Source organism: Macrobrachium nipponense, chromosome 7, assembly GCF_015104395.2.
Source record: "Macrobrachium nipponense isolate FS-2020 chromosome 7, ASM1510439v2, whole genome shotgun sequence".
NCBI lineage: Eukaryota > Metazoa > Arthropoda > Malacostraca > Decapoda > Palaemonidae > Macrobrachium > Macrobrachium nipponense.
The window spans coordinates 53,303,028-53,329,210 of NC_061109.1; the positions used below are offsets into that span (position 1 = coordinate 53,303,028).

At 43.8% G+C, this 26,183-nt stretch overlaps 1 protein-coding gene and 1 pseudogene across 1 annotated transcript in view; both read left to right on the forward strand.

Annotated features, from left to right (window-relative positions):
* Positions 1–6,327, forward strand: part of LOC135217212 (deoxyribodipyrimidine photo-lyase-like) — an 88,018-nt pseudogene extending 81,691 nt beyond the window's left edge.
* The window catches only part of LOC135217275 (deoxyribodipyrimidine photo-lyase-like), a 282,698-nt gene that overhangs the window by 128,012 nt on the left and 128,503 nt on the right, over positions 1–26,183 (forward strand).

The window sequence follows — 26,183 nt, forward strand, 5'->3', positions numbered from 1 at the left end:
AAAGGAGCTATAGCAAGAGTCAAGAGATTAAAATTTCAAGTCGCTTGTTCAGCGTGCCAAAGAAAGGCTCACAAAAAGAAAGTGTAATCTTGACTTTGTCCCGCTTAAACTTAGCCATACCGCTGCGACAAGTTCAAGATGCTCACGATCTCACAGGTGCGGACCCTACTTCCCCGTGGGGGCCGTCATCCACCTCTATCGATCTTACAAGAACGCTTACTATCATATCCCTATTGCAAGACACTTCCGTCCGTATCTGGGTTTCAAGATAGGAGACCAGACATTCTCCTTCAAGGTAGTTCCATTCGGACTCAACGTGGCACCCAGAGTGTTCGACGAAGCTAGCGGAAGTGGTAGTTGCAACAACTCAGATCGCAAGGGATCATGGTAGTAGCGTATCTCGACGATTGGTTGATCTGGGCCCCACCTCAGTCGAGGAATGCAACAAAGCTACTCTGAAAGTGATTCAGTTCCTGGAATATCTAGGCTATTCAAATAAACATGGACCAATCAAGACTCACTCCGAGTCAAACTTTCAGTGGCTGGGCATTCAATGGAATCTATCATCCCACACTCTGTCGATTCCATCAACCAAAAGGAAGAAATAGCAAAGTCAGTCAAGCAATTTCTAAGTCACAAACTAGCGTCAAGGAGAGCCCAGGAAAGGATCCTGGGGTTCTCTCCAGTTTGCATCAGTGACAAACGTCTTAATGAAAGCCAAACTGAAAGACCTAACCAGAATCTGGCGCTCGCGAGCGAGCAAACGTCAGGTCCAGGACAAACTATCCTCAGTGCCCCTCTGATTCTAAGAATCGACTTCGGCCATGGGCGAGAGTCAAGACCAATTTATCAAGGTCAGTACCCCTTTAGTTCCCTCCAACCAGAGGTTCACCATCCACAACAGACGCGTCCTTAAGCGGCTGGGGAGGGTATTCCCAGGTCAAAAAGGTTCAAGGGACTTGTCACCTCAGTTCCGTCAGTTCCATATAAACGTACTGGAGGCAATGGCAGTGTTCTTGACTCTAAAAAGGTTACGCCCATCCCAAGTACTTCCCACATAAAGCTAGTCCTGGACAGCGCAGTGGTAGTACATTGTATAAACACAGGAGGCTCCAAGTCACGTCATCTAAAGTCACGTCATGATAGCCATCTTCTCCCTGGCAGACAAGTTCAGTTGGCATCTTTCCTCCACTCACATAGCTGGAGTAAGAAACGTCGATAGCAGACGCACTATCCCGATCAGTACCCCTAGAGTCGGAATGGTCACTGGACAACAGTTCGTTCCAATGGATCCTTCAAAGAGTCCGCCCAGGGCTACAGGTGGACCTCTTCGCATCACAAGCGAACCACAAAACTACCGTGTTTATGTAGCCCCCAACCTGGACCCTCTGGCCTATGCCACGGAACGCCCTGGGCTCTAGACTGGAACACTGGGAGAAGATTTACGTCTTCCCTCCAGTGAATCTCCTCATGAAAGTATTTGGAACAAACTCAGGACTTTCAAAGGGTCAATGGCTCAAGTAGCCCCAGACTGGCCGAAGAGCACTGGTATTCTCTAATTTTGGAGCTGGGCCTTCGTCCTCTTCAGATCCCCAGTCCCAAGCTCTCCCAGTCAGTACAAATGAAGACTGTGTTCGCTTCCTCAGGGATTCTCAAAACCCTAACTTTATGGATTTCATGAAGTTTGCGGCAAAGAGAGATGCGAATATTGACCCTCAGAATATTCTATTCTTGGAATCCGATAAAAGGGATTCGACTTTGAGGCAGTATGATGCTGCTGTCAAAAGTTAGCACCTTCCTGAGAGATTCGGATATTAGAATCATGACAGTTAATTCAGCTATATCCTTTTTCAGATCCTTATTTGAAAAAAGGTTTAGCAGCTAGCACGATTACGACAAACAGTCAGCTTTGAAAAGATATTTCAATTTGGATTTAACATAGACTTGACGGATTCCTACTTCTCGTCTATTCCTAAGGCATGTGCTAGGCTTAGGCCTTCTGTAAGGCCTACGTCAGTTTTCATGTTTCTTAAACGATGTTCTAAAACTGGCTTCCGAAACCGATATAATGACACATGCTCGTTTATAATGCTCTTAAGCAAAACCCTATTCTTATAAGCTTAGCTTCAGGAGCAAGAATTTCAGAACTGTCGGCTCTATCCAGAGACCCGGATCATATTCAGTTTCCCCTTCCCACAGGAGAAGTCCTACTTTCTCCGGAACGTAGCTTTTTAGCAAAGAATGAAGATCCTTTGATGAGGTGGGAACCTTGGAAGGTACTACCCACCCTTCCACAAGATTTATCTCTTTGCCCAGTTACAACCTTACGAGCCTTTCTGTCTAGGACCTCCTATCTTCGTCGGGTCCCCATCTTTAGGAGGAAAAGGTGGAACTTTATCCATTAAAGGCATCAGGCAACAAATCCTGTACTTTATTAAGCAAGCCAATCCTGACTCTTTCCCGAAAGCACATGATGTCAGGGCAGTAGCCACCTCAATTAATTATTTCCAACATATGAACTTCGATGAGTTGAAAAAGTATACTGGATGGAAATCGCCGACAGTGTTTCAAACGTCACTACCTTAAGTCCTTGGAAGCTCTGAAATTCCCAGCAGTAGCAGCGGGTAACATAGTTTTCCCCTGACTCTAACTAGTTTGTAGTATAAAGATTCAGTCACCTCCTTTCTACCTGCCTCACCCAAAAGTTCGTCTATTCCTACCTGGTTCATTTGCATTCACCTTGTGTCTTAGCTGCTTTTGTGATAGTGTAGTGGTGCCCCTTATTGTCTGGTTAGGGACACTCACAAATGATTATACACATTGATCTCATGGATGTTTTCCCCTTATTTTTTATGCTAGGGGATACATCATATTATAATGATTACGGGTTTTGTATATTAAGTCATATACCATTCCTTTATATATTATTATTGTTGATTGTTTTTATTAATTGCTATTATACTTTTGATACATGCTGTTCACAGATACATTGATACATGTAAATAATTTTACCTGTACATATGTAATTACCTTATGTTTACAACATGATTAGATTTAAGGTAATTTAAGCATATTTCTATTTTTATACCCCTGTGTATATGTATCTTTTAGCAATTCTGGGCGATTGGCTCGTGTCGCCAGCGAAATCCCACCCTACCCATCCCTTCGCCCAAGATTGTCTGCTAACTTCAGGATGGCCACCAGAGGCGCAGCAGTCGGCAGCATGGGATGGAGTAGTAGTAGTACGAGCTGCTCACTCTGTGGGTCGGCTCCCCTCTTGGAGGGATTTTGTAGTGGGAGATTTCTATTGGCATTTGGCTCGTGGTAGTGGGTTCTCACTCGCCTAGTGTTGCATACCGACACCCTCCGCCTGGAGGGTGAGCGAGTCAGTTATACTGACCTTTTTCTTTATTTTATTTATTCTCTGGTATGTGTTAGTACATTTACCCTAGAAATAATAGATTAAAGGATATTTCGCTGGCGACACGAGCCAATCGCCCAGAAATAGATTTTTCCTTACGTCAAAATCCCTTAATTATTCTTTATGTTGAGGAATTGTAGGTTCCTTGAGATTTAGTAATATATTGTACAGTAATATAATTTAGTAAAGAGTAACTCTTCAGGTGTTCAGGTTGCTATAGGTACTACAGTACTACATTTTTCTTCAGGTCAGGTTTCAACACAGCGTACTGCCTTGGAGGCTCGCAGGTACCGGGTGTGACCAAATCAAGGAAGGAGTAGATGCCTTTATTGAACAGATGGTAGTGAGACGGAATTGGCTGACAACTTTTGTTATTATCAAAAGAATTATGACAATCTTGATGGAGCTTTTCCATGGGCAAGGAACACTCTTGAGTATCATAGGTTTGTAAAAAGGAATTATCTTATTACTATTACTATTGTCCACAAAATATTTTTGTTCAAATAATTAGAACTATTGTTCACAAAAGTTTTGGTTCAAACAATTAGAGTTTTCTGAAATTTATGGACCTTAAAAAAATATTGTTCTTCAGCCCCAAATGAAATTATAAGTCAAGTAAATCAGCCACTGCATACAGTTTATTTCTACACAAAATGCTGTTTTGCATTAGTACTTTGTAAACTTATAAGTATCTTTTCTCCCTACTTTCCATGTTCATTTATTGTTAAATGATAGGAGAAGGTAAAGGAGGAATTAATGTGACCATTTTAATCTATAATGAATGTTAATGAGACAGTTGAGGGTGTAAGAAAGGGAGCAAAAATGCAAAAAATGAAAAGGCATTCAGGACTTAATGTTGAGAGTTGCTCTGCTGAGTTTGCAAGAGTGATGCTCTATTAGACATACAACTGTGTGATTGAGGGATATATAAGGGTTAGATATACTTGTCTTTAAGGGATTGTAAGAAAAATGATTGAATAGATAGAATAAGTGTTTTTATGCCCTAAATGCAAAGTTATAAGGATACATAGCAAGAATCATAATGGAAGATGTCTTGAGAATACCTGGAAAATATATGAAAATGTGTTGATTTAGAAAATGCAGTGATGTATAGAAGACTTTGTAAGGGAAGAACACTAGATAGAAGTAAACTATAAGGTTGAGTATCTGATGTTTGTTTATATTTGAGTATGAACCTTGTGATATAGTATTCCTGGGACCATAAAATTACATAACTCTTTGAGGACGGTCAGTGCTAACACTTATCAAAAATTATTCTTTAACATGGAAGTGTAATTTCAGTTTTTCTGTGAAGATCTTCATCTCATACATTTCAGTCCAATTATTTTAAGACCTTGTCAAATGAATGAAAAAGAAAAATGATGTAATCCTTTTGCTGCATTTGCTTCTAAACCTTCTGGTGGCATATAGATTGTGTTAGGTGTGCTGCCTTGCCTTTGAATTGTAGTGTATATATGGGATATCAGAGAAGGGTGAGTAGTACTATGCCACATTAACTACTACGCTTAATGTGACAGGCTCCAAGATTTGCATTGTAGTTGCTGTGAAATATTGGTTTGTATGTTGAGCATTGAGCAACATGTTTTTTGCTGTCAGATTATAAAATAGCAGATACTATAAATAGGCTCCAGATAGTAGGTGTCATGGATATTGATGTACATAGTGTTCTTTTTTTGTATAATCATAGGTTAGACAAGAGGCGCTACATATATTCAAGAGAGCTATTCCACGAAGGTAGAACTCATGATGAACTATGGAATGCTGGACAAGTAAGTGTGATATTTTCCATGTTGTATTGCAAAATGAAAAATGTTGACTCCGCACAAGAAATTCAGAAATTAAGCATGTGCTTGTGTAAAGACAAAACATTACCTTGCATGGTACTCCTCCTGTCTAATGCAACATATGGTCATGCACAGAGAATCCGTTATCCAGAACTTAAAAAGCAAAGCCTCCAAACCTGTAAAGTTTTACAAGTATATATTGACATGATGTGTCACCCATGGAAAACTCCACAAGGCACTGGAAATGCTCCTAGCTGATGAGAGGCTGATCTCTTTTCCCATAGATATTTATGTATTACCATTGTTTTACTCCAGGTTTGATGAAGTTAACATACATTAACAAAAGCAGTGTTACCATCGTCTCTTTCCATCTACTGAGTATTTGGGCTCAGTTTTTAACATTTTTATGGGTTTATATTTTTTACATATGCTAGTGACCCTCAGGATAATGCCACATTCCAGATAAGGTAAAATTGATGATTGAAGGACTGTGTGTTTTATTAGGAGTCTTATGGTTGCTGATTTAGACTAGTATCAGTAATATTGTAAAAGTTGTACTTTTACTTTTTTAATGTGTTATGGTAATTCCATTTTGTCTAAGGTTGAAATATGTAAGATCTTACTTCAATATTACTTTAGCTTAGAAATACGTAATCTGTTATGGAAATTCCATTGTGTCTATATATAAGATGATATTTTAGTATTACTGTAGCATAGTAAAACTTATGTGATGAAAAAGTGTGGTCTTATCCATATTATATTATATAATTATTTTTTCAAACTAGTGTTATTATTATGGAATGTTAGGAGAAAATTTCATGTTTGAATGTTTAAAATTTTAGATTGAACTCATGAAGCATGGCAAGATGCATGGTTATGTGCGTATCTACTGGGCAAAGAAGATTCTTGAGTGGTCAGCCAGTCCTGAAGAGGGTTTAGCCACTGCAATATATTTAAATGACAAATACAGCTTAGATGGGCGTGATCCAAATGGCTATACAGGTAAGTGGCTGTGATCTTTATTGTAAATTGTTTTATTATTCCTCCAAATTCATAGTCTGTAGGAACTATTTTATTAATTTGAGATTACATTTTTTAGACACAAGGGCAAACATACCTTAGAGAAGCATAGATTATTATATTTACTTTGAAATGACTGATTTAGATAAAATTGTTTTGTATACTTTGTGTGCTACCATGCATTTTCTAATGGAAGACAAGGTAGCTAGATTAGAGTGTCATTTTCTATTTTTAGAGAAAACCCTATATGTATTGTAAGTAAGCCTAATTTTTCAATAATGTAGAAAATATGAAGATAGAGTGAAGGTTGACAAGTAACAGTTCAACAATCATCATCATCATCCTTTTATATTTTTGTACGCCTGTCTGTCAACCATCCATTTATTTATCTGACTGGCCCCACAGAGCTGAAAAATGACCAAAACTCAGTTTTCTAGCTTTCGTTGAAATAGTATTGCAGCATATTACAATTAATTTTAATTTTGTTCTTTTGTTAAGAACTATAACAATGATTTCAAAACTGTAACTACTGCACTGACTAAAATATACTGAATCAATTGAGCTAGTACCCCACAGATTGAAATAAAGCTAACCAAATGTGTTGAGCCCTGACTCACAACAGCCAACAACAGAATGCTGTAGTAGAGCATGTTTACTTTAAATATTGAGTAAGAAGCAAATTATTCCCTTCCTGTCATCCAGTGAACATTTTAGTAAAAGGGATATCCCAAGTGTCATCAAGATTTGACTTTCCTGTACAATGTGAAATTTTTTCAGTTTCTAAATTATAATGCCTCCTGCAATTTTTACAATATAGCATTTATTTTGTTTTTATTTCATACCTGAAAGATATTGTCCCTTACACTGACAGAAATACTCTACCATACCAAACTGCATCCTGGCATCCTCTGAGGTGCAATTGCTCCTGAATTAGAATTGACTGCTCTCATTTTGTCACAATCTGGAGTTTGTGATAAACTAGAAGTCCAATCTCCTACCCAAACAATGGATGAAATACATGGTCATATTGATGGACTTGGTAGTGGTGAGAGTCCATCTCTTGGATCAGCTGATGCTCTGACTTTGGAAGGTATAAGGGCAGTTCCTTTCTTGACAGGAACAAACAGCGATTATCTGTGATCTTTGGAGAAACGTGCCACATGGTGTACTAACCACATTTGTTCTCTGCAGTGATGCCTAATGGTAGCATGGCCAAAACGATCTTTCATAACTTTGGAGGATTGGAATGCTGGGGGGAGAGTAAAATGGCCTTTGCTGATGTACAGTCCTGTTCAAGTGGAGGATTGTCATCATTTTATCATTTTCATTTCATTTCTCATTTTTCCATCTAGCCATACTTTCATTTCAGCGCTGAATGATCTTATAGGTCCCAGCGCTTGGGCTATGCCCTAAATTCCATAATCCATCCATCCTAATGTAGCAGTGGTCATCCTCCAACTCTTCTTGTTCCATGAAATAGAGAAGTAGTTGTTCCTGTTCTTGGATACATCAGAGACAGGTTGGAGCCCATGTCTAATTGGCTCCAACATACAAAACGGTTTCTATTCACAAAGGAACTAAATGCAAATTCTCAAGGTAAATTATTTTCCCAAAGTATACAATCACACTTTTAACAAACTACATAGCTACCCTGTTGCTGAAGGAAAATATGATGTTTACCAAATTCCCCTCACTCACCTTCAGGTACATCTGAGAAAACCTATCATGAAAGTTTAGATGTTCTTTAGTCATCAAAATCAGCTTGTTAAAAGAAAAAAACTCATACAACATTGTATTAATGCAGTATTTTGTTTGGCATCAGCAGAACAAACATTTATATTTATTGATAATACCAGGATCGTGGTAAATACTAGTGGGAGCAATGTCAAATGCAATTTAATACAAAGTGGTCTTAAAATTTGTCAGATGTTATTTTTGATGAAATGAAGAGACATCCAGAAAGTAAGACTCATTTAAATTTTTCATGAAGCTATTAAAATTACAAATTTATATGTCATCAAACTTGTATGTTTAATTTTTTTTATATAAAAAAGTATGTTAATGGTTTTAGGTATCTAAATTTCTCTCATGAAAGAACAGCAGAATTACATTAAATACTAGTGGTCACATATATGCAAAAGTATGACTATGGAAAACAAAATGGCTCTTCAGACCTCTGAAGATGCTCCTGTCTTGGCTAGGGATTTGAATGCCTCCAGTCAAGAGTTAAGGAAATTTATCCAACTGCTGTATTCTTACACATTGTTGCTCTGTAAATTGAGTTTATTAAACCCAACCCCATCAGTTTACTCATCTAACCCTGTGGTCAGCAGTTCTCCCAAATCAAAAAAGAAAGAAGAAACCTCATTTGGGCAGGTATTTTTGTGGGCAGCGCCTCTGGTGGTAAGTTAAGTCATTTCATGTGCATAAATCTTATAACTAGACCTTCTTAAGAATGCTTTCATGTGAATAGATGTCTTCAAAGTAAAGACAATGAAGGTTCCTGATATAGAGAAGGAAATCCTTCTGGTGTGGTTGGTATGGTGTTGGCGTACCACCTCGGTGGTCGCGGGTTCGATTCTCAGCCATTCCATTGAGGAGTGAGAGATGTGTATTTCTGGTGATACAAGTTCACTCTCGATGTGGTTCGGAAGTCACGTAAAGCTGTTGGTCCCGTTGCTGAATAACCACTGGTTCCATGCATCGTAAAAGCACCATACAAACAAACAAACAAACAAACAAAACCCCAAATTAAAGAAGGGTGTTGACTGCCTTACACACATCAGTCACTTAGTGATCCAATTCTTAGAATAAGGAGGAGTTTGTGCTGATGTACATTGAGAAATCATGTAGTCAGTTATACTAACTTTCAGAGGGACAGTGTTTACCAAGCTCCATGTTTTATATTCACAACAATAGAAACACTGTGCTATGAACACGCAATAGATGACTCACGTACATGTCTGGGTGGAGCAGACACATGCGTGCGATGGAGAAGTATTTCGAACTCTTCATGCAGAACGAGAATTCCTCGGACTCGAACCCCAAACAGCCTCAACGGGAGGGGGAAGGTGAACACCCCAGCTCCACCACTTTTGCATTTACAACTTTCTATATTTTCACAGGCGCCTTAAGATCCTAACAACGATGAATAGGCACCCAGAAGAATCGGATAAATCACCAACATGCGCACGTATGTGCGAGGTTGCAACATGCTAGTGTCCCAAAGAAGAGGACGACGCAGCCACAGCAGATTGCACAGGGGACAAAACAATAACACTCAGGCACACAAATGTGCCGCTCTTCACTCGTTGACGAAGAAATAGCAAAGTCATAACCTTACAACGATCGATTCGCTGACGCGGCGGAGATAGGGGTGATGGAGGGGAGGAAGACAGCACTCCTTCCTTACATACCCTCTGGGCAGGGGACAGGGGAGGCAATGCAACACATTTGCTCCAAAACAGAGTCCAGCGCCTCGGGGGCGTGGTTGGTATGGTATTAGCGGCCCACCTCGGTGGTCGCAGGTTCGATTCTCGGCCATTCCATTGAGGAGTGAGAGATGTGTATTTCTGGTGATACAAGTTCACTCTCGACGTGGTTTGGAAGTCACGTAAAGCCGTTGGTCCCGTTGCTGAATAATCACTGGTTCCATGCAACGTAAAAGCACATACAAACAAACAAACCAGAGTCCAATCTCTTAAGAACCGCCTGACATAAAGCCTCGGACGTATCCGCAAGAGAGGATGCAGACGACACATATGGGAGAGGATACATCCTGGATGGCAGCGATGAAATCATGGGAGCAAATGATGACAACACAGAGGAGCGAGGCAGCGCAGCAGCCCCAACCGACGACGCTGATGTAGTAGGAAGAGATGATACTGAGGAAACTGGGAGTGACGTCACTGATGGAACTGCGAGTGACATCACCAATGTTGCTGAGAAAGACATCACGGCCTCCCTCGACGTGAGCTAGCGGCAGGCCTCACTGGCGGAGCGATACGATGATACTCGGGAAGTGCACTACAAAATGGCCGACTGTGAGCACCAATGTAGACAAGGCCAGGGGGAGGAGGTAGAGCTGGGGAGGCCTGAGGGGGGAGGTGAGCATCATTGAAATGCGTCAGCAAACCCTCCAAGGAGGGTGAACCCCGTAGCCCAAGCGAACGCCCAGAGTGACGCCATTTTGGACGCCTCCGAACTTGAAACAGAAGAAATTGATGAAATAGCCTCCTCCCTCCCAGGAAGCAATTAATCCCCAAGGAAGAGGGGACGACATTACACATTAAATCAGTCTGAAGGCCTCCCGATACTTCCAACGACGAAAAGATGGAAGAAAAGGGAGGAGACACAGGCAGATAAATTCTAGCATCATGGGTTGTGACTGTGCAAGAAGACGAAGCATCTGGGCGAGGTGATGAAAACCCTTCCCACAAAGGAAGAGTCAAAACTCTACAATGCTCCCTCTTACTATAAAATAACGTCCACTGTGATTTAGGCCACGCATGACATTTCTGGCAGGGATTCGTTATAGTGCAAACATTTGCACGACACCTACTGCATGTGGAGTAGCCGAAGAAGCCAGGAAATGAGAGCACGGGAAACCTTGAGTTCCTGGGCACATACATTGGTGAGATCGAGACGACGCAGAGGAAGCCATAATAACACAAGCACATACACAGCCAAGCAAAATAGTGAAAATGGGCAAACAACCAGGTAAATGGCCGAGAGTAAGCAACCGCAACTCTCACCCAGGCGGTTAAAAAAGACTAAACGCGATAGTGTGGGTGCGCGTAGTTTGATCAGTTTTCATCTGATATACGCACGCGTTGCCAGATCTCACAGATTCCTTGCTTTTTAATCTCCAATTGTTTAACCGGATCCAGCTAGGCACTAGAAAATTATCCTATTGTTAAGACTTCAGGTTTGTAGCTATGGAAAATACAAATTGTCTTAGAAAATTTGTCATTTCAAGGAGAGACCATTCCATAGCATGCTGCACTTCTCACATACAAATATAATTCATTGTGGGCTATGAGCCACCTATTAGTGGCAAGACTTCAGGTGTGATGACTCATGCTATCAACAGTGAGATGTTCTTTGGCTTGCTACATACAATGCTTGTTTCAAAATAGACAGGTGTGGTGTGCTGCTCGCTGTGCAAGGAGGGATGAATGTATCTCATGCACATATCAAACACTTTAATTATATTGGTGAGTCATTGAGCATGGATTATGCAGCACTACTCCAGGTATAGACAAAATAAGTGCACTATGCTACTATTGTACATGCTAGACAGAAGTGACAGTGCATACACAGATGAAGCTCAAGCATCTGTTTGGTGCTTTATGCAAATGGAACTCGGAGATTGTCATACACACACTACAGCCACCATGCTAAAGTATATACCGTATATACTCGCATATCATGCGACTTTTGAAGCCCTGATTTAGGAGCTGATTTTAAGGGGGTCGCATCTTACATGAGATATAAAATTCGAGTATGTAATAATCATATATTAATATCATATCATAAAATACAAACATAATGGGTACGCATCTTTTCCATGGATCTTTTAAAAAGTTGTGTTTTACTTCACTGCATCCAATAATATTATATGTATTTTCATATTACTATTTGTTTGTATTTGCTGTGTTGAACTCAAATCAGAGCGACTTTCTTGCTTCTAGCTAGCGCAAATGAATCTCAAGATACTCTATTTATATGTGAATAAGGTTATTTTACATTATACAGTTTTCAAGTGGAAATATCACTTAAAAACGTATCGTTTGTGAACAAAATTTAGTTATTTTTTTTGTTAGTAGATGGCGCTGAAGGCATGTTTATTGTGTAAATAAAAGCCAACAGATTCCGTTCGATATTTTCATTTTATCTCATCAGAATACTACGAACTTTACGTACGGTATATGTGTGATTCACTCACTTATAATGAAGTACAGGCAGTCCCCAGGTTCCGTTCTTGAGACGCGTCGTAAGCCGAAAATCGTCGTAAGCCGGAACATCGTCAAAAATCCTAAGAAAACCTTAATTTTAATGCTTTGGGTGCATTGAAAACTATGTAAACTGCATTCTTATGGCATTTTTCATCAAAAAAACCTTCAAATATTGATTATTTTGCATTTTTGGTGTCATATTTCATCTGCCAGATGAGCGTTGTAGGCGTCGTAACCCTGGAACATGCGTCGTAACCCTGGAAATAATGGCTGATGAATATAATTGAAAAGCGTCGTAACCTCGGAACGTCGTAAGCCGAGACTGTCGTAACCCGGGGACTGCCTGTACCTACTTTAGGAAAATGTCATTGTAGGTAACAGTGCACAGAGGTTATTCAAAGAAAATAGGTCTACATTATTTACAAAGTCTAAGATGGCAGTAACAATGCATCTTCAGCATTCTTAGCCTGTAAGAGTCCATATTAGAGACTTGTTTTCTTGGAGTTCCTAACTTTGCATCCCAGGAATGGTTTACGTAATGTCTTTGGAATTACATGCCCCGTTTTGCAACCCATTTTCTTCACTGAGATGTAATTGATGCCAAGTTCCCATGACTGTCCAGCACTTATTCGTTGAATGCCCAAATTGGATTCAGCAGAGGCACATTTTTATTTTCAGGATCCAACAATGTCAGGGATTCTTGCTGAAGGCAGGGATTTCTCACTTAACAAAATTATCATGTTCCTAAGTAAAATCGTTTTGTTCATGAAACTTACCTGTCAGATATATATATAGCTGTATTTTCTGAAGTCCGACAGAAATTCAAAAACTTCCGGCACACACAGTGGTCGGCCAGGTGGTTAGTACCCATTCCCGCCGCTGGGAGGCGGGTATCAGGAACCATTCCCATTTTCTATTCATAATTTTTCTGTCGCCGGTGCTGGAAACACCTGTTTTCAGTACCTCCGTCTTAGGATTTTGGAAACTTCATGGCCGCTAAATATCCTAATTGTCTTTTGATTTATTGACTTGGATTTGTGGCTAGGCATACGCTATCTTAAATTGTTTTGAATATGATTCATTTTTGTATATCTGAATCTAGTTAGGCTAGTTTCAGAGGGTGTTGTCTGCTAAGATAGGGTGTGGCTACCGAAAGCTTCGGTAGTTCCGCACTCGATATGCACGAGGGCTATGTGTCTTGCTTCTTTGTTGAGATTTGTCATGTAAGGAGTGTGAGACTTTGTCTAATTCCGTAAGGAAGACGTATGATTCGTATGTACGCAATTAATCAGTAAACAAAGTCAGGGTAGGCTAACCTACCTGTAGACTTTATTTTGCCTAACCCTGTAGTATGGCCTACGGGCTATAAATATGTCTCATGAGGTAATGCCCTTTACGTTATAGATTCCATCTGTATCTTGGAATCTAAGGTGCTCGCTCTCCTATCATTGTGGTAAAGAGTGCTACTTCTGTAGTTGTTTACTCCTAACCCTGTAATGTTGCCTTCGGGCCCTAAACAGTTTCTGTAGAGGGCATTGACCTTTCTCTGATACTCTATCGATTCGTAACTTAGAATCGAAAGTGCTGGCTTTGGAGAGCAAAAGTGAAGGGGCTAAGTGCAGTGACAGTGCCCCTTGTGTAGTGGAGGGTGCGTCAGATCGGTACCGTTATTTTCGCCTCTAGGCCGGGACCTCTGCTTGACTCCCAGGAACAGGGAGAGAGCATGTCGAAAGCCGAAGGAGGGTTACGAGGAACTCCCACCAATCTGACGTGCCTTCGGCAGACCTGAAGTTACTCCCAGGCTGCCAAAGTGCGTGCACGAATCCTGAAGGATTGCTTCTCGTCCTCCGAAGCGTCCTCCCTGCGCAGGGTTTGGAGCTTTCGGAAGGACTCGCGCCCTCTAAATAGAAGCTTTATAGAAGAGGAACGTTTTCACGGCCTACGTCTCATCTGCTTCTCTCGTCAGTGCGTTGGCAGTGAGAAGTAGGAAAGGGCGAACGTCGCCCTGAACCTCCGTGTACGTCCTTTCACCACCAAAACCACGGAAACAAAAGGGAAAGCAAGTCATATTAGCAGGACGCTTTTGAGCGCGGACGTCCTAGCTTTGTTGCTGTGAGAATAAGAAGGCGTTCCCTCGCCCCGCGTATTCTCACACGATCAACCCTTCACCTGAGACTGCTTCGTGCAGTCGGTTTTCTCTCCGAGATGTCTAATGCTCTTCCCTGAAGGCAGTTTCGCTTGCATTGACACCTGTCAGGAGCGTGCCACGCTTTTCTGCACGCTTTTTTTTTTTGACGCTCGGCTTGGACGGCCGTTCAAGCGGATGGTACGCCAGGCGCTCGCGGGTGCACGCCAAGCGCGCACCAGTAGAACGCCGAGGCCGAGCGGGCACGCCAGTGGATACCGAGCGCGAGCGGCGCGCCGAGAGTGCTCGCTGCTCGCCAGTGGACGCCGAGCGTGCTCGCTGCTAGCCAGTGGACGCCGAGCGCGCCTGGCTGAACGTTTCTGTTGAAGTCTTCAAGCTGATTTGGGCCTAAAGATTTTTTACCTAACTTCGGTGATCCCTTCTACATCGCCTGCGAAGATGTGAAGTAAGCAGTGCTTCGGAGGAAGCTTAAAGTGAAAAGGCAGCAAACTTCGTTTTCGAAACCCAGCAAGACCACGGGTTTCGTGAATTATAGAGGTCTCTGTCAGTAATATTGCTTTTCGTAAAGTCCAGGATTGGATGGAGTTATGGAAAGCTCAAGGAAAGATCTCTTTTGCTCTTACCGCAGTCAAGACTTTGCGGTAAGGCAGCTATGGGTTTATGTAAAAAGCTCGACGTCCTGCACGTCAGGACTCTCGGCAACGTTCAGTAGGATTCTTGCAAAGGCACTCATCAAAAGGAGGAAAGCGCAAGACAGGACTTCCTTTGCCATACTGCCATAAATTTTGATACGTAGAGGAAGCTGGTTGGAGAGTTTCTTCCTCTTCCCATGGATAATTTTGCAAGCTTTTTAGCCCATCTGAAAGGGCTTTTCAGATGATAGATTTTGTTAGTTCCTAGTCGGGACTACGCTGCCGAATTGAACATCGTCGTTCTACCTGTCGTAAGACGTCTCTTAACAGGATTCTTGCCCCTTGCCCCTTCCTCGTTTGAAGAGACGGGAATCGAAAATAAAATGCTCGACATTCCTGGATTACGTTTTGTCAATTCAGTGAATTTCCCCCATTGACAATATACTATCGTTTTGTCAAGTAAGTGGGTATCCCCTCATTGACAAATTATCTCTTTGTCCCGTAAATGGGTTAGTTTCTCATTGACAACTTCTCATTAACTTTATATTGCGTAAGCGGATAAGCTCTTATTGACAAGATTCGGAAGAGCTCTCATTCATCATTCGCAGACTCGTACAAGAAATAGACTTGTAGACTACGTCAATGACGATTATGTCCAATAACATAAGAAGCTTGAGCTGTCCGCTTCAATTCTCTTGAGTTTTGTTTATGAAACTTGCTGTCAGATATGTATGTAGATGTATTTTCCGAATTCAGCTATAGTATATATGTCTGCCAGGTAAGTATGAAAAAACTTATTGCAATATAATATCATATTTTGCCTTGCGTTATTTTACTACTGGTTGGTCATATACGCTTGCTGTAGTTACCTCTTCGGATGGCAACCGAGAGGTCTATTGTCTATTAATTTAAGGACATTTAATCGTTACTCCCTGCAGCCTTCCAGAGTTTCCGATTTATCTTTTACCGTTGTATGGTAGTGTTATGACGACACAAACGATCTATATATTTAGCGCCTTTTCTGTTTCGCTTAAATATACCAGCTTGAGAGTCTCTTTATGCTAAAAATTACGGACCTATTTCTTCGTAGAATAGGGTAGCTGGCAACCCAGGCATAAAGTTAAGAGACGACGATCGTAAGCTGCTGCTGTCACTGTCCTCTCCGCCAGTCCAAACGAGGCAGTACCAGCTCGTTCGCTGTCATGCGTGCTAGGTTACGTCTCTCTCTCCTGCGGGATTGACTGACTAACCGTATCTCTGTGCTGGCAGTTACGTCTCTCTCTCTCTCCTGCGGGATTGACTGACTAACTGTATCTCTGCCCTACAATCACGGACTTTAGCCTAAGATTGAGGGGATTTCTTACATGAATGAATAAACATTGCATTCGTTTTGCCTTACTATGTTCTCAGAGATATCTCTTACTCCTTTCGGTGCTTGTTACCGCGCACGGTATAGGACTACGAGTCTACCGCAACATTTCACTATTATATGCTCTCCTGCTTAGGCAAAGCGCAGCCTTTTTAGGGAAGTAAACATACTGTGTGAGGGAATGGATGAGCTTGCTGGGGACCATTTCCTTCCTAAAGAAGTTTGTTTCCCTGAATAGACTGCAATTCAGACCTCTACAGTTTTTTTCCTACCGGGAAACTGAAATTTTTATTAAAGATCTAGGAATGATTCTGAACATCTCTCGGTGCGTTAAGTATCACTTGAGGTGATAGAAAGAAGGTGCCGGACATCTGGAGAGGGTTTTCAGATGTCCTGGATCATAATCTGAAAGAAGTGGAAGCAATTCTGTCGTCCCTCCAGTCCTGGAAACGAGGGTTTTTTTTGGAACCAGTGGTCCATATCAACTCTGATCTTCCACAGCTCTCTCATATCTTAGAAGTATCTTCTCTCGGTCCCTGTTCGGGTTTACGAGAAAGAGCCTATTATAAACAACAGGCGTAGAATGTACGATCCTCTAGAGGTTCGTTACAGGATTGCAAAAGTCCGTACGAATCGTCTCGATCGACGGCAGCAACTACTGACTTCCGAGTGGAATCTTTCTTTAGAAGTATGTTGAGAGTTATGGAGACTTTAGGGACGTCCTTTCATACATCTCTTCGCTATGATATTGAACAGGGATGGATGTTTAGTCTCTTTTCCCCTTTTTCAAACGCTTAGGAAATGTAATAAGATGATTTATACCATCACAGGGGAGCGACAATGACGCTAATCGCCCCATGTTGGCCTTCAAGATCCTAGATTCACAGAGGTCACGTCCTTCCAAGGACCTTTTCCGAGAGAGTCGGTCTACTTTAACACGAAAGGTACCTATAACCTCTCCGCTCTGAGTCTGACTACGTTCAGACTATCGAGATGTTGACAGCATAAGTATTGCCGTCTTCCCTTTCCGTTTGAAGAATGGGATAAGCTGGCAGTCACAACTATTAAAGAATACGCAAATATGTTGTTGACGGCCTTTGGGCTCAGAGATTTGCTTCTGTCAAACAACAAAGCCCTTCACAAATCTTTGAGTTCTGTGGAATCTCGAAACTCGCTCACCATCTACTTTTTGTCTCACCTGTTTTCTCGGAGTCAGACACTCGTGCGAGATCAGGAGACACATAGTAGCCCTGAGTTTCTTGTTGACGAAGTCCGGTTGCGTTTACACACCACCCCCGATGATCGTTTAACATGAGACCAGGTTTGGACTGTCAGGCATCGTCCTTCGGGACTGAATCGCCTTTTTGCTCCTCGCTCCTGTTTCTCCTGGCACCAGAAAGCTCGAGTCAGGAGTGGCTCAGGAGTTGATTCGCTACGACGTTGGGTTGCGTTCATACCCCAAGGTTTGCTTAGCTTGAATCGCCCAGCAGTCCAGACACTCATCCTTCAGCGAAGAATAGTGCCTTATGGTCTTCAGGGTACAGCCTTGCTGTCCTTGATGCGTCTGACTGGTCAACTGGTCGGTCACCTGACTTTAGTACAGACTGACTGACTTTGCATGTCCAGATCGAAGCTTTTCAATATGGAACTTAGACATAGTCTGAAGTTCTTGATGTCAAAGCATTCGAACATCTCCTACCTGTTAACTTCTTGCACGTGATCAGGAAGGCCTTTTTCTAACCACCCTAGATACGACAAAGAGGGTTAGTGAGGTTTTCAGCCATCGTCAGAAGTTTTTTGGCATTAGAGAACACAAGGCGGTGCGTTCTCTAAGCCTTCGTTGTGGCCTAAGAATGGAAACCCGTCTTGTTCTTGGGCCAGGAGCTTGGAATCAAGGATGGCCAAGTTATTGGGCAGGAGCCAGAGAGAGTCCTGTGCCCTGTCAGGTCTCAAGTTTTTTATCTACATAAAACTCAAGAAAGTCGAAGTCGTACGGACAATCTGCAGTGTTCCGAAAAGACCAGACTTGCCCATATCGAAGAACACCCTGGCTTTATTGTTAAGGAGTTCTTTCAAAAAAGCTCCTTCATTGTGTTGGCACAAAGATTTTGAAATCTTTTGATTTGAATGCTCACGAGGTGAGGGCGCGGCCTCGGAAGCATTTCAACAGAGCATGGCACTCAGCAACATCCTGAGTACCATGTTTTAGCGAAGCAACTCTGTGTTCAATTCACACTCCCTGCGAGATGTGAAGATGGCATATGAGATCTGCTGCTCGCTAGGGCCATACGTGTCTGCAGACACAATCTTGGGGGCAAGTAGTACCACTCATCCTATCCTGTAGAAAATGGTTTAGGAAGAGCTCTTAATTTAGTAGTTGAGTCGCCGACAACGGTGACTTCTTAACTCTTAAGCCTTAGTTAACACACCTTAACTTTGGCTAGGTTGGTCAGGTGGTGATATATATTTTTATATATATATTTATTTTACTTCTTAGCCCTCATGGTATGGTCAATATGGTCTAGTCACGTCGTGGTCTCGCCCCTGTTGACAGATCATCTGGAGTGCACCAGCTATATAGGTCTCTACCTCGCTGGCAACTCTGTAGCACAAGCAGACTTACGTGGCAATAACCACGAAGCCAGCAATGCTAACAGGTTGGAACCAAGATGTAAATCATCCTGCATGCATTTGTTTCCCAAAATCAAAATTCCTTCTATTCTGTCCCTTCCCACCTCCAACGGTGGGATTCAGCTATATATATATCTGACAGGTAAGTTTTCATGAACAAAATGAGTATTGTTATGATACAATAAAGAAAGTTGTTCATACTTACCTGGCAGTGATATATAATTAAGTAACCCACCCACCTCCCCTCAGGGGACAGTGGAAATAAAAATTATGAATAGAAAATGGGAATGGTTCCTGATACCCGCCTCCCAGCGGCGGGAATGGGTACTAACCACCTGGCCGACCACTGTGTGTGCCGGAAGTTTTTGAATTTCTGTCGGACTTCAGAAAATACAGCTATATATATATCTGCCAGGTAAGTATGAACAAACTTTATTGTATCATAACAATATCATTTTTTTTAATAAAGCCTATTTTTTTTCTCTCAGGTTAATTCATGGGAACCAGCCTGAGAAGAGCCTTTTTAAGGATCAGAGATCTGGTTAAAACAATCTTTTATCCTATCCTATCCTTTAAGGATGTTGGCTTTTCATTGCCATTAATCATGATCCTCATCCCTCTTGTCTCTGGCACACATTGAAGATGTGCAACAGCTGTCTTTATGCCTTATGACTGGTGGGTGCCTTGCATTTGGAAGTTTAAGCCCAACTTCATTATGGAAGCTTCGAATATATACAATATATCATTGTGATAAAATTTTGTCACACAATGCTTGGCTTCAACCATACCTATCAAGAGGTGATTAGACTTCTGCTCTCATAGTTTTTTTAATATTGATGCTCCTGTCTTTTTTGTTCTTGCCTCCCAAATTCAGGCTATTTATTATTGTTGGGTGGTTATTGGGTTTGTAATGGTTAATCACTGATTTTACCGGATAAATCACATTTTCATGCAAACCAAATAATCATGACTTTTTACCCTTCTCACCTTCTCATACTTTACATGGTTCATGCTAGCTTGGAACATGAGGCTTTGAGGGATGACAGAGCTTGATCTGGGCATGCATAATGGGGTCTTCTTCTTTCAGGAGTTAGCAAGCTGTTGCAGCTAAGAGTGTCTATGCATGGAGCAAGGCTATGGTTAATGGGTTTGTATAAAAAAAGTATTTTATTGTATGGTAAAAGTTTTATTCAGTTGTTCTTGTCTAACTGAGGAAATTGTAGCAATTGTAAAAGGACAGAATTTAGACAAAAGTACATATAAAAACTCAATAAAGATAAAAGCATGGTGATCTGTTCAGGAAGGTAAAATTAACGTAGCAGAGTAACATAGTCATACAAATGAAAGCAGCTAAGGATTAGTAAAATATCTGATATATGAGAAACATTGAAGTGCACAGCAAATTGAGGATTCCTGTTAGATACCACTGTTAAAAATTCCCCAGAATAGGTCATCAGATATCACAGTGGAAACTTGAAGGTAACAAAAGACACAATAAGATGAAAGCTGAAACTGCACTGATAGCGCATCACCTTGTATGAAAGTATATGAAGAGTAAAGAGATAATTTGAGAGTTGAAGATGGCTCCCTGCACGGAATAGTGGGTCTTGCCTGTCATTTACCAATGCTTTGCTATTTTCAGCATCTCTTGAGTTCATAGTTTATCTTCCCATAACCTGGTCACAGTGCAAAAGTAAAATTAAAGGAATTTTGTGTTTAGTGCAAATTCACTAAAATTTTGTAACAAAAACTGCTTAGTTTTATGGGTAAATTGTGTTCAGATAAATTGCATTATAAATTATTAATGAAGGTATTTTCTTGGCAGGTATTTCTGTGGTGGTATATGTGGTGTATATGTGGTGTTCATGATCGTCAGTTTCCAGAACGACCAATATATGGCAAAGTTCGCTACGTTGGTTATGAGGGGTACAGAAAACGATTCAATGTTGATCTCTATGTTTCAAGATATGGGGCAAGGAAGCACAGATATAATCCTCCTTATTGAAGATATAATCCTCCGTATTGAAGATGAGAAAACTTTCATTTCATATTTCACAGAAAATTTTGTGTCAAGACACTTGAATTAGCACATATGTGCAGAGGACAATTTCTTCTGTTCTTTGGGAAATTCTCATCCGTCCTTCCTTTCAGATGTTTGATGGAATCTCAGCATTTGATATTCATATCGATTCATGTGTATACGTACCATAAGTACATCATCTTACATCATCTCATTCAAGTTAAAATCATTTTTATGTATCATAATAAAAGAGCAAATTTTTTAACATGAGTAGAAAATGAAGCCATGACAATTATTTAGATATTTATTTGTTTAGTGTATTGAATGTTATGAATGTTTATTCCTTTATGATTTTTATATACTGTTCAAACTTTGTTTACTCTCTACGGGTAATGTCCAAAACGTAACATTCTTTTTTTAATAATAATACTATAATGGTGCTTGTGGCTTATTTCAGAGAAAGAAACTTCCTCTTCTTTATGTCCATTTAACTTTGTTTGTTGTACAAACCCATCGTGTATAATTTCCCTACTTCTTGAACATTCGAATGTTCCAAGACATTCCTTCCTGAATATAATTAGAAGAATATCTTATGGTGGACCATTGAATTGGCAGCAGCTTGAACCTACATTTTCAAGTAGGTGTGAAGGAACATCATTTTCTATTATTGTAATATGCATGAAGATTGGTACTCGTATGGGGTGATTTTTATTAGTAAATAATGGTGATCAATGCTTCACCACATTGCTGTACCTGTTGCTAGCTTCACCTTGTTTGTTACGTACAGTTGTGCTCTTAAGTGATACGACTTGATTGCATAGGATTTTGTTCAAAGTTCACGAACTAGCAACCTAACACGCTTCATATTATTATTACAATGCCAAAACAGGATTTTGTTCCGACACGAGATACAAACCTTTCGGTCCTTTTACAATAGGAAGGTAACTAGCGGCAGCTGGATGGTCGTAACTTTCGAACAAGGGAGTTCGGTAGTTAACTGAATGTCCGACAGTGCGCGCACAGCGCGACTGGAAGGCAAAGAATCCACTTTTGCTTTCGGCTTGCTGGTGTGTAGATGTGCTCTTCATCGCTCTCTGCCCGCTTCATCGTCGTGTGCTTTCTGGATATTTGTATTATCTCTTACTGTTTGTGTGTGTGTAAAAGTGGACTGTAAGTACTCTTTTCATTTTTTCATATACATTTATTGTTATTAACAAGTGAATAATGGACCAAGGATCGAAGGAATCTCCGTCCCCTTCCATTACCCGGCGACTGTGCCCTGGGGTGGAGGGACGTAAATGTGGGAAATTTAGAAGTTTTCCCGAGATCGATCCCCATGTCCTTTGTTCTCTGTGTCGAGGGTGGGAGTGCTCTCGCACCGAGCCTTGTGTTGTATGTGTTAATTGGTCGGAGGTGCAGTGGGGCTTGTACGAGGGCAGGAAGAAGCGAAGGCCTGCCAATGAGTCGTCGGAAAGCTCTCTGGCGACTCCCTTGGTAACAGACACTTCGTCTTCTTTCTTGCCCCCTGCTCAGCTCCCGCGTATGGCACCTTCCCTTTGGGGGGGGGGGGGGGGGTTTATCCAGGTCCTTCTCTTCGCCTGATCCGTCGAGTGTAGAGGAGGGCGCTCGGTACCCCGACGTACAGCTGTGTTCGGGGTGGGGCTCCCCCCCCCCCCCCCTACTTACCCGACTCTTGCTTCCACAGGTGCTTTTGCCGTGAGGGATGACCTTGGTCAGGTGTGGGCGTCTTTGGGACTGCAGGGCGTGCCGAGTGTCCAGGGGCTGCTTCATCATCTGGCGGGGTCTGGTGCGGTCACCCATAGAACGGTGACCACGACAACTACCACCCTGTCTACTCAAGGGTACGCCGCCCCTCCTCACCTGGTTTATTCGCCGCACGTGGTGTCTGTCTCTCCTACAGCCGCTGTGCAGGGGCCGATCGCCATACCGAAGAGCGGCGTGCCGCCGCCGCCCGGGTTTGCCGTGCTGCCTTGACTGGACTTCCGCTGCCCTAAAAGCTCGCCCCTGGACCTGCCGCCGGTACCCAGGTTGTCGCTGGCTGTTGCCCCACCTCCTGTGTTACCTGTGCTGCCTGTCATGCCTGCCGTACCTGTGTCAGATGCTGTGCTGGCTGTTCCTGCCGTTCCTGCTGTTCCCGCTGTGTCCGTACCTGCTGACGTCATCCCTGCTCACGGTGTTGCTGCCCCAGACGTTGGTCTGTCCGGACAGGTGCGTCCGGGCCCTGTTGCTTCGGCAACAGCAGCCCCGGCTCCGCCCTGGATGGCTGACCTCACGTCTGTCCTGAGGAAGCTGACAAAGAAGAAGAGGAAGAGGAGGAAGGTGTCGTCGTCGTCTTCATTGTCTTCTTCGTCGTCTGCAGCCGCCTCTTCCCCTTCTACTTCCAAGGCTACCCATCCGCGGAAGAAGAAGGCTGCCTCCTCCCCTCCTAAGAAGGCTCCTTCGGGAACTTCTCAGGGCCCGTCCCACTCCGGTGGGACGGGGGGTCCTTCTGTTGGTCCTCCTACTCCTTCGGGAGCGGGGCCCGTCTCTCCTTCTGCAAGGAAGAAGACGGGGACCATAGGGGTACCGGCTAACACCGGTACTTCCTCGCCTGGTGCTAGGGGTTCTGCCGCTACACCAGGTTCCATCTCGGCCTCTCGTTTGCGAGAGGTACCGAGTTTACAGTCACCTACCGGTGGCCGTGCAGCCAAGAACCAGACGCCACAGCTCGTTCGTCGCCAGGTTTACTGCACGAAGTGGAAGGCTGGTGAGAGCCGCTCAGGCGATTCTCACCAGGCCAGCTCTCGCTCTCGTAGCGACCAACCCGGGTTGACGTGACGGTCCCAGACCGGCCACGGGGGGAGGCTGGGAAGAGGTCCCCCCGATCGCTGGCGCCAGTGGTTCGACGCGCCGTGAGGACACACACTGCTCTCACCGCGACAGTGGTCTCTGCAGGTCACCTGACCGCCGCTCCCACAGAGACCGGACGGGTAGGGCGACCAGCAGCAGTTCCTCTTGACGCTCGAGATTGGGGCCGCTGTTCTCGGTCCAGCTGTTCTCCCCAGGGGAACGGCACGACCAGGCCTGCAGCTCGATCCCCACCGTGGGTTGGAGATCGCCTGCAGCCCTCCAAGCATACTGGTTCTGCCAGTGAGCGAGGGGGCAGCGTCAGGTCTGCCTCTCCTGTGCCTTCAACTTCCTCAGGTTACACCGGGAAGGGCGAGACAAAGAGGAGTGATCGTCGCGCCCCACACGATCCCGTCACGACGCTGTACGTGCCAGGCATGGTCTTAGGATCGACCACTTCGTACGCACAAGTAACAGGAGGAGACCTAGAGGGGTCTGCCGCCGTTCCCCCTCTTGAAGGAGGAGGATCTCGGGAGCTGCTCTTTTTCGAGGGACTTGACGGTCCTACTCCACAAGATGCCAGTCCACTCCCGAGAATTTCAGAGGAAACTTTGGCCAAGGTTATTGCGCTGATTCGTCAGCACAATGATCTCGGGGAAGGATCGCTGCTCCCACCATCCGAGCCCACGTCCCGGCTCAAGTCGTTTTGGGGTCCTAAGAAGGAACCCTGACCGTCGGTGGGTCTGCCGCGATCTGAGCTTGCCGACTCTGTTTTACACCAAGTCGAGTCTCTCGTCTCCGGACAGGACAACAAGCTACTTCCTCCTCCTCTACTGCGACAGCGGCGTTTTTACGTGCCATCTGAGGATCCAATGCCGCCCAAACAGCTGAACCCAGAGTTAGCCAGGCTAACTCCGGGTGTGTCTCTGCAGCAGCTCCTGTCGGAGAACCTCTGGTTCTCGCAGCAAGAGGCACTGGGCCTGGAATCCACCGCTATGGCGGCTTTCCAGGCCGTCTCCTGGTTAGACCTGTGGTCCCTCACAGTGTCTAAAGTCGCAGCAAACTCGGGGGATACTCCTCTTGAGGATGACGTGGCTTTCAGGAGACTTTGTCAGTCTGGGGGAAGGACCATCTCCTTCCTCGCCCATCAGACGGCAAACCTGTGGGCCAACCTGGTACTTCGCCGTAGGGACGCAGTCCTTACCCGAGTATCCAGGGCGGCTGGGCGAGAGGCGGCACTTGGACTAAGGAACGGACCTGTACGGAGTTCCTCCTGTCTCTTCCCAGGAGAGATGGTGGACGCTGCGGTGGAAAGGCGGCGCACTGATGACAGTGACCGCCTGGTACACCAGGCAGTTTCGAAGGCTTCTGGGCAGCCTCGAACTGCTAAGACGGTTGCCCCGTCAAAGCCCCGAGGAAAGACTCTGGCTTCTACTTCTGCAAGAGGAGGTCGTCATCAGGCCTCCTCACAAGGGGGGGCAGGGAAGAAGTCGAAGAAAGGTGGGAAACGCTAGGGATGGCGTTCCCCCTCGCCTGCTGCCAGAAGGTGGGGGGTGCCTGGCGAGTCATTGGGCAACATGGCAACACTACGGTGCCGAGACTTGGATAGTAGACGTCCTCCGGGAGTGATATCTACTACCCTTCGAATCTCGGCCACCTCTCACCTCCAACCCGGTCCATCTGCAAACATATGTCCCGGAATCATCAAAGGACGTAGCTCTTCGACAGGAGATCAAGACCATGCTGAACAAACGAGCTGCGGAGATCGTCACGGATCAATCACTGGGCTTCTACAGTCGCCTTTTCCTGGTGGAGAAGTCTACGGGGGGCTGGCGCCCGGTGATAGATCTCTCTTCTTTGAACCGATTTGTTCACCAGACTCGGTTGAAGATGGAGACGGCACGTTCCGTGATGGACTCCATTAGGGAGAACGATTTCATGCTTTCAGTGGATTTGAAGGATGCATATTTCCAGATACCCATCCATCAATCCTCCAGAAAGTACCTCCGCTTCATCCTCGACGAGACGGTGTACCAATTCAGGGCACTTTGCTTCAGTCTCTCAACCGCCCCTCAGGTGTTCACGCGAGTGTTCACTCTGGTGTCTGCTTGGGCCCACTCGTCAGGGATACGTCTTATTAGGTGTCTCGACGATTGGTTAGTCCTGGCAAGCTCCCGCTTGCAGTTGCTGCAGGACAGGGATCGACTACTGGAGTTTTGCCGCGATCTGGGGATCGTGGTGAACTTCGAGAAGTCCGATCTCGAACCCAAGCAGAGGATGAAGTACCTGGGTATGCTGATCGACACGGTAGCAGGGCGAGTCTTCCCCGCAGACT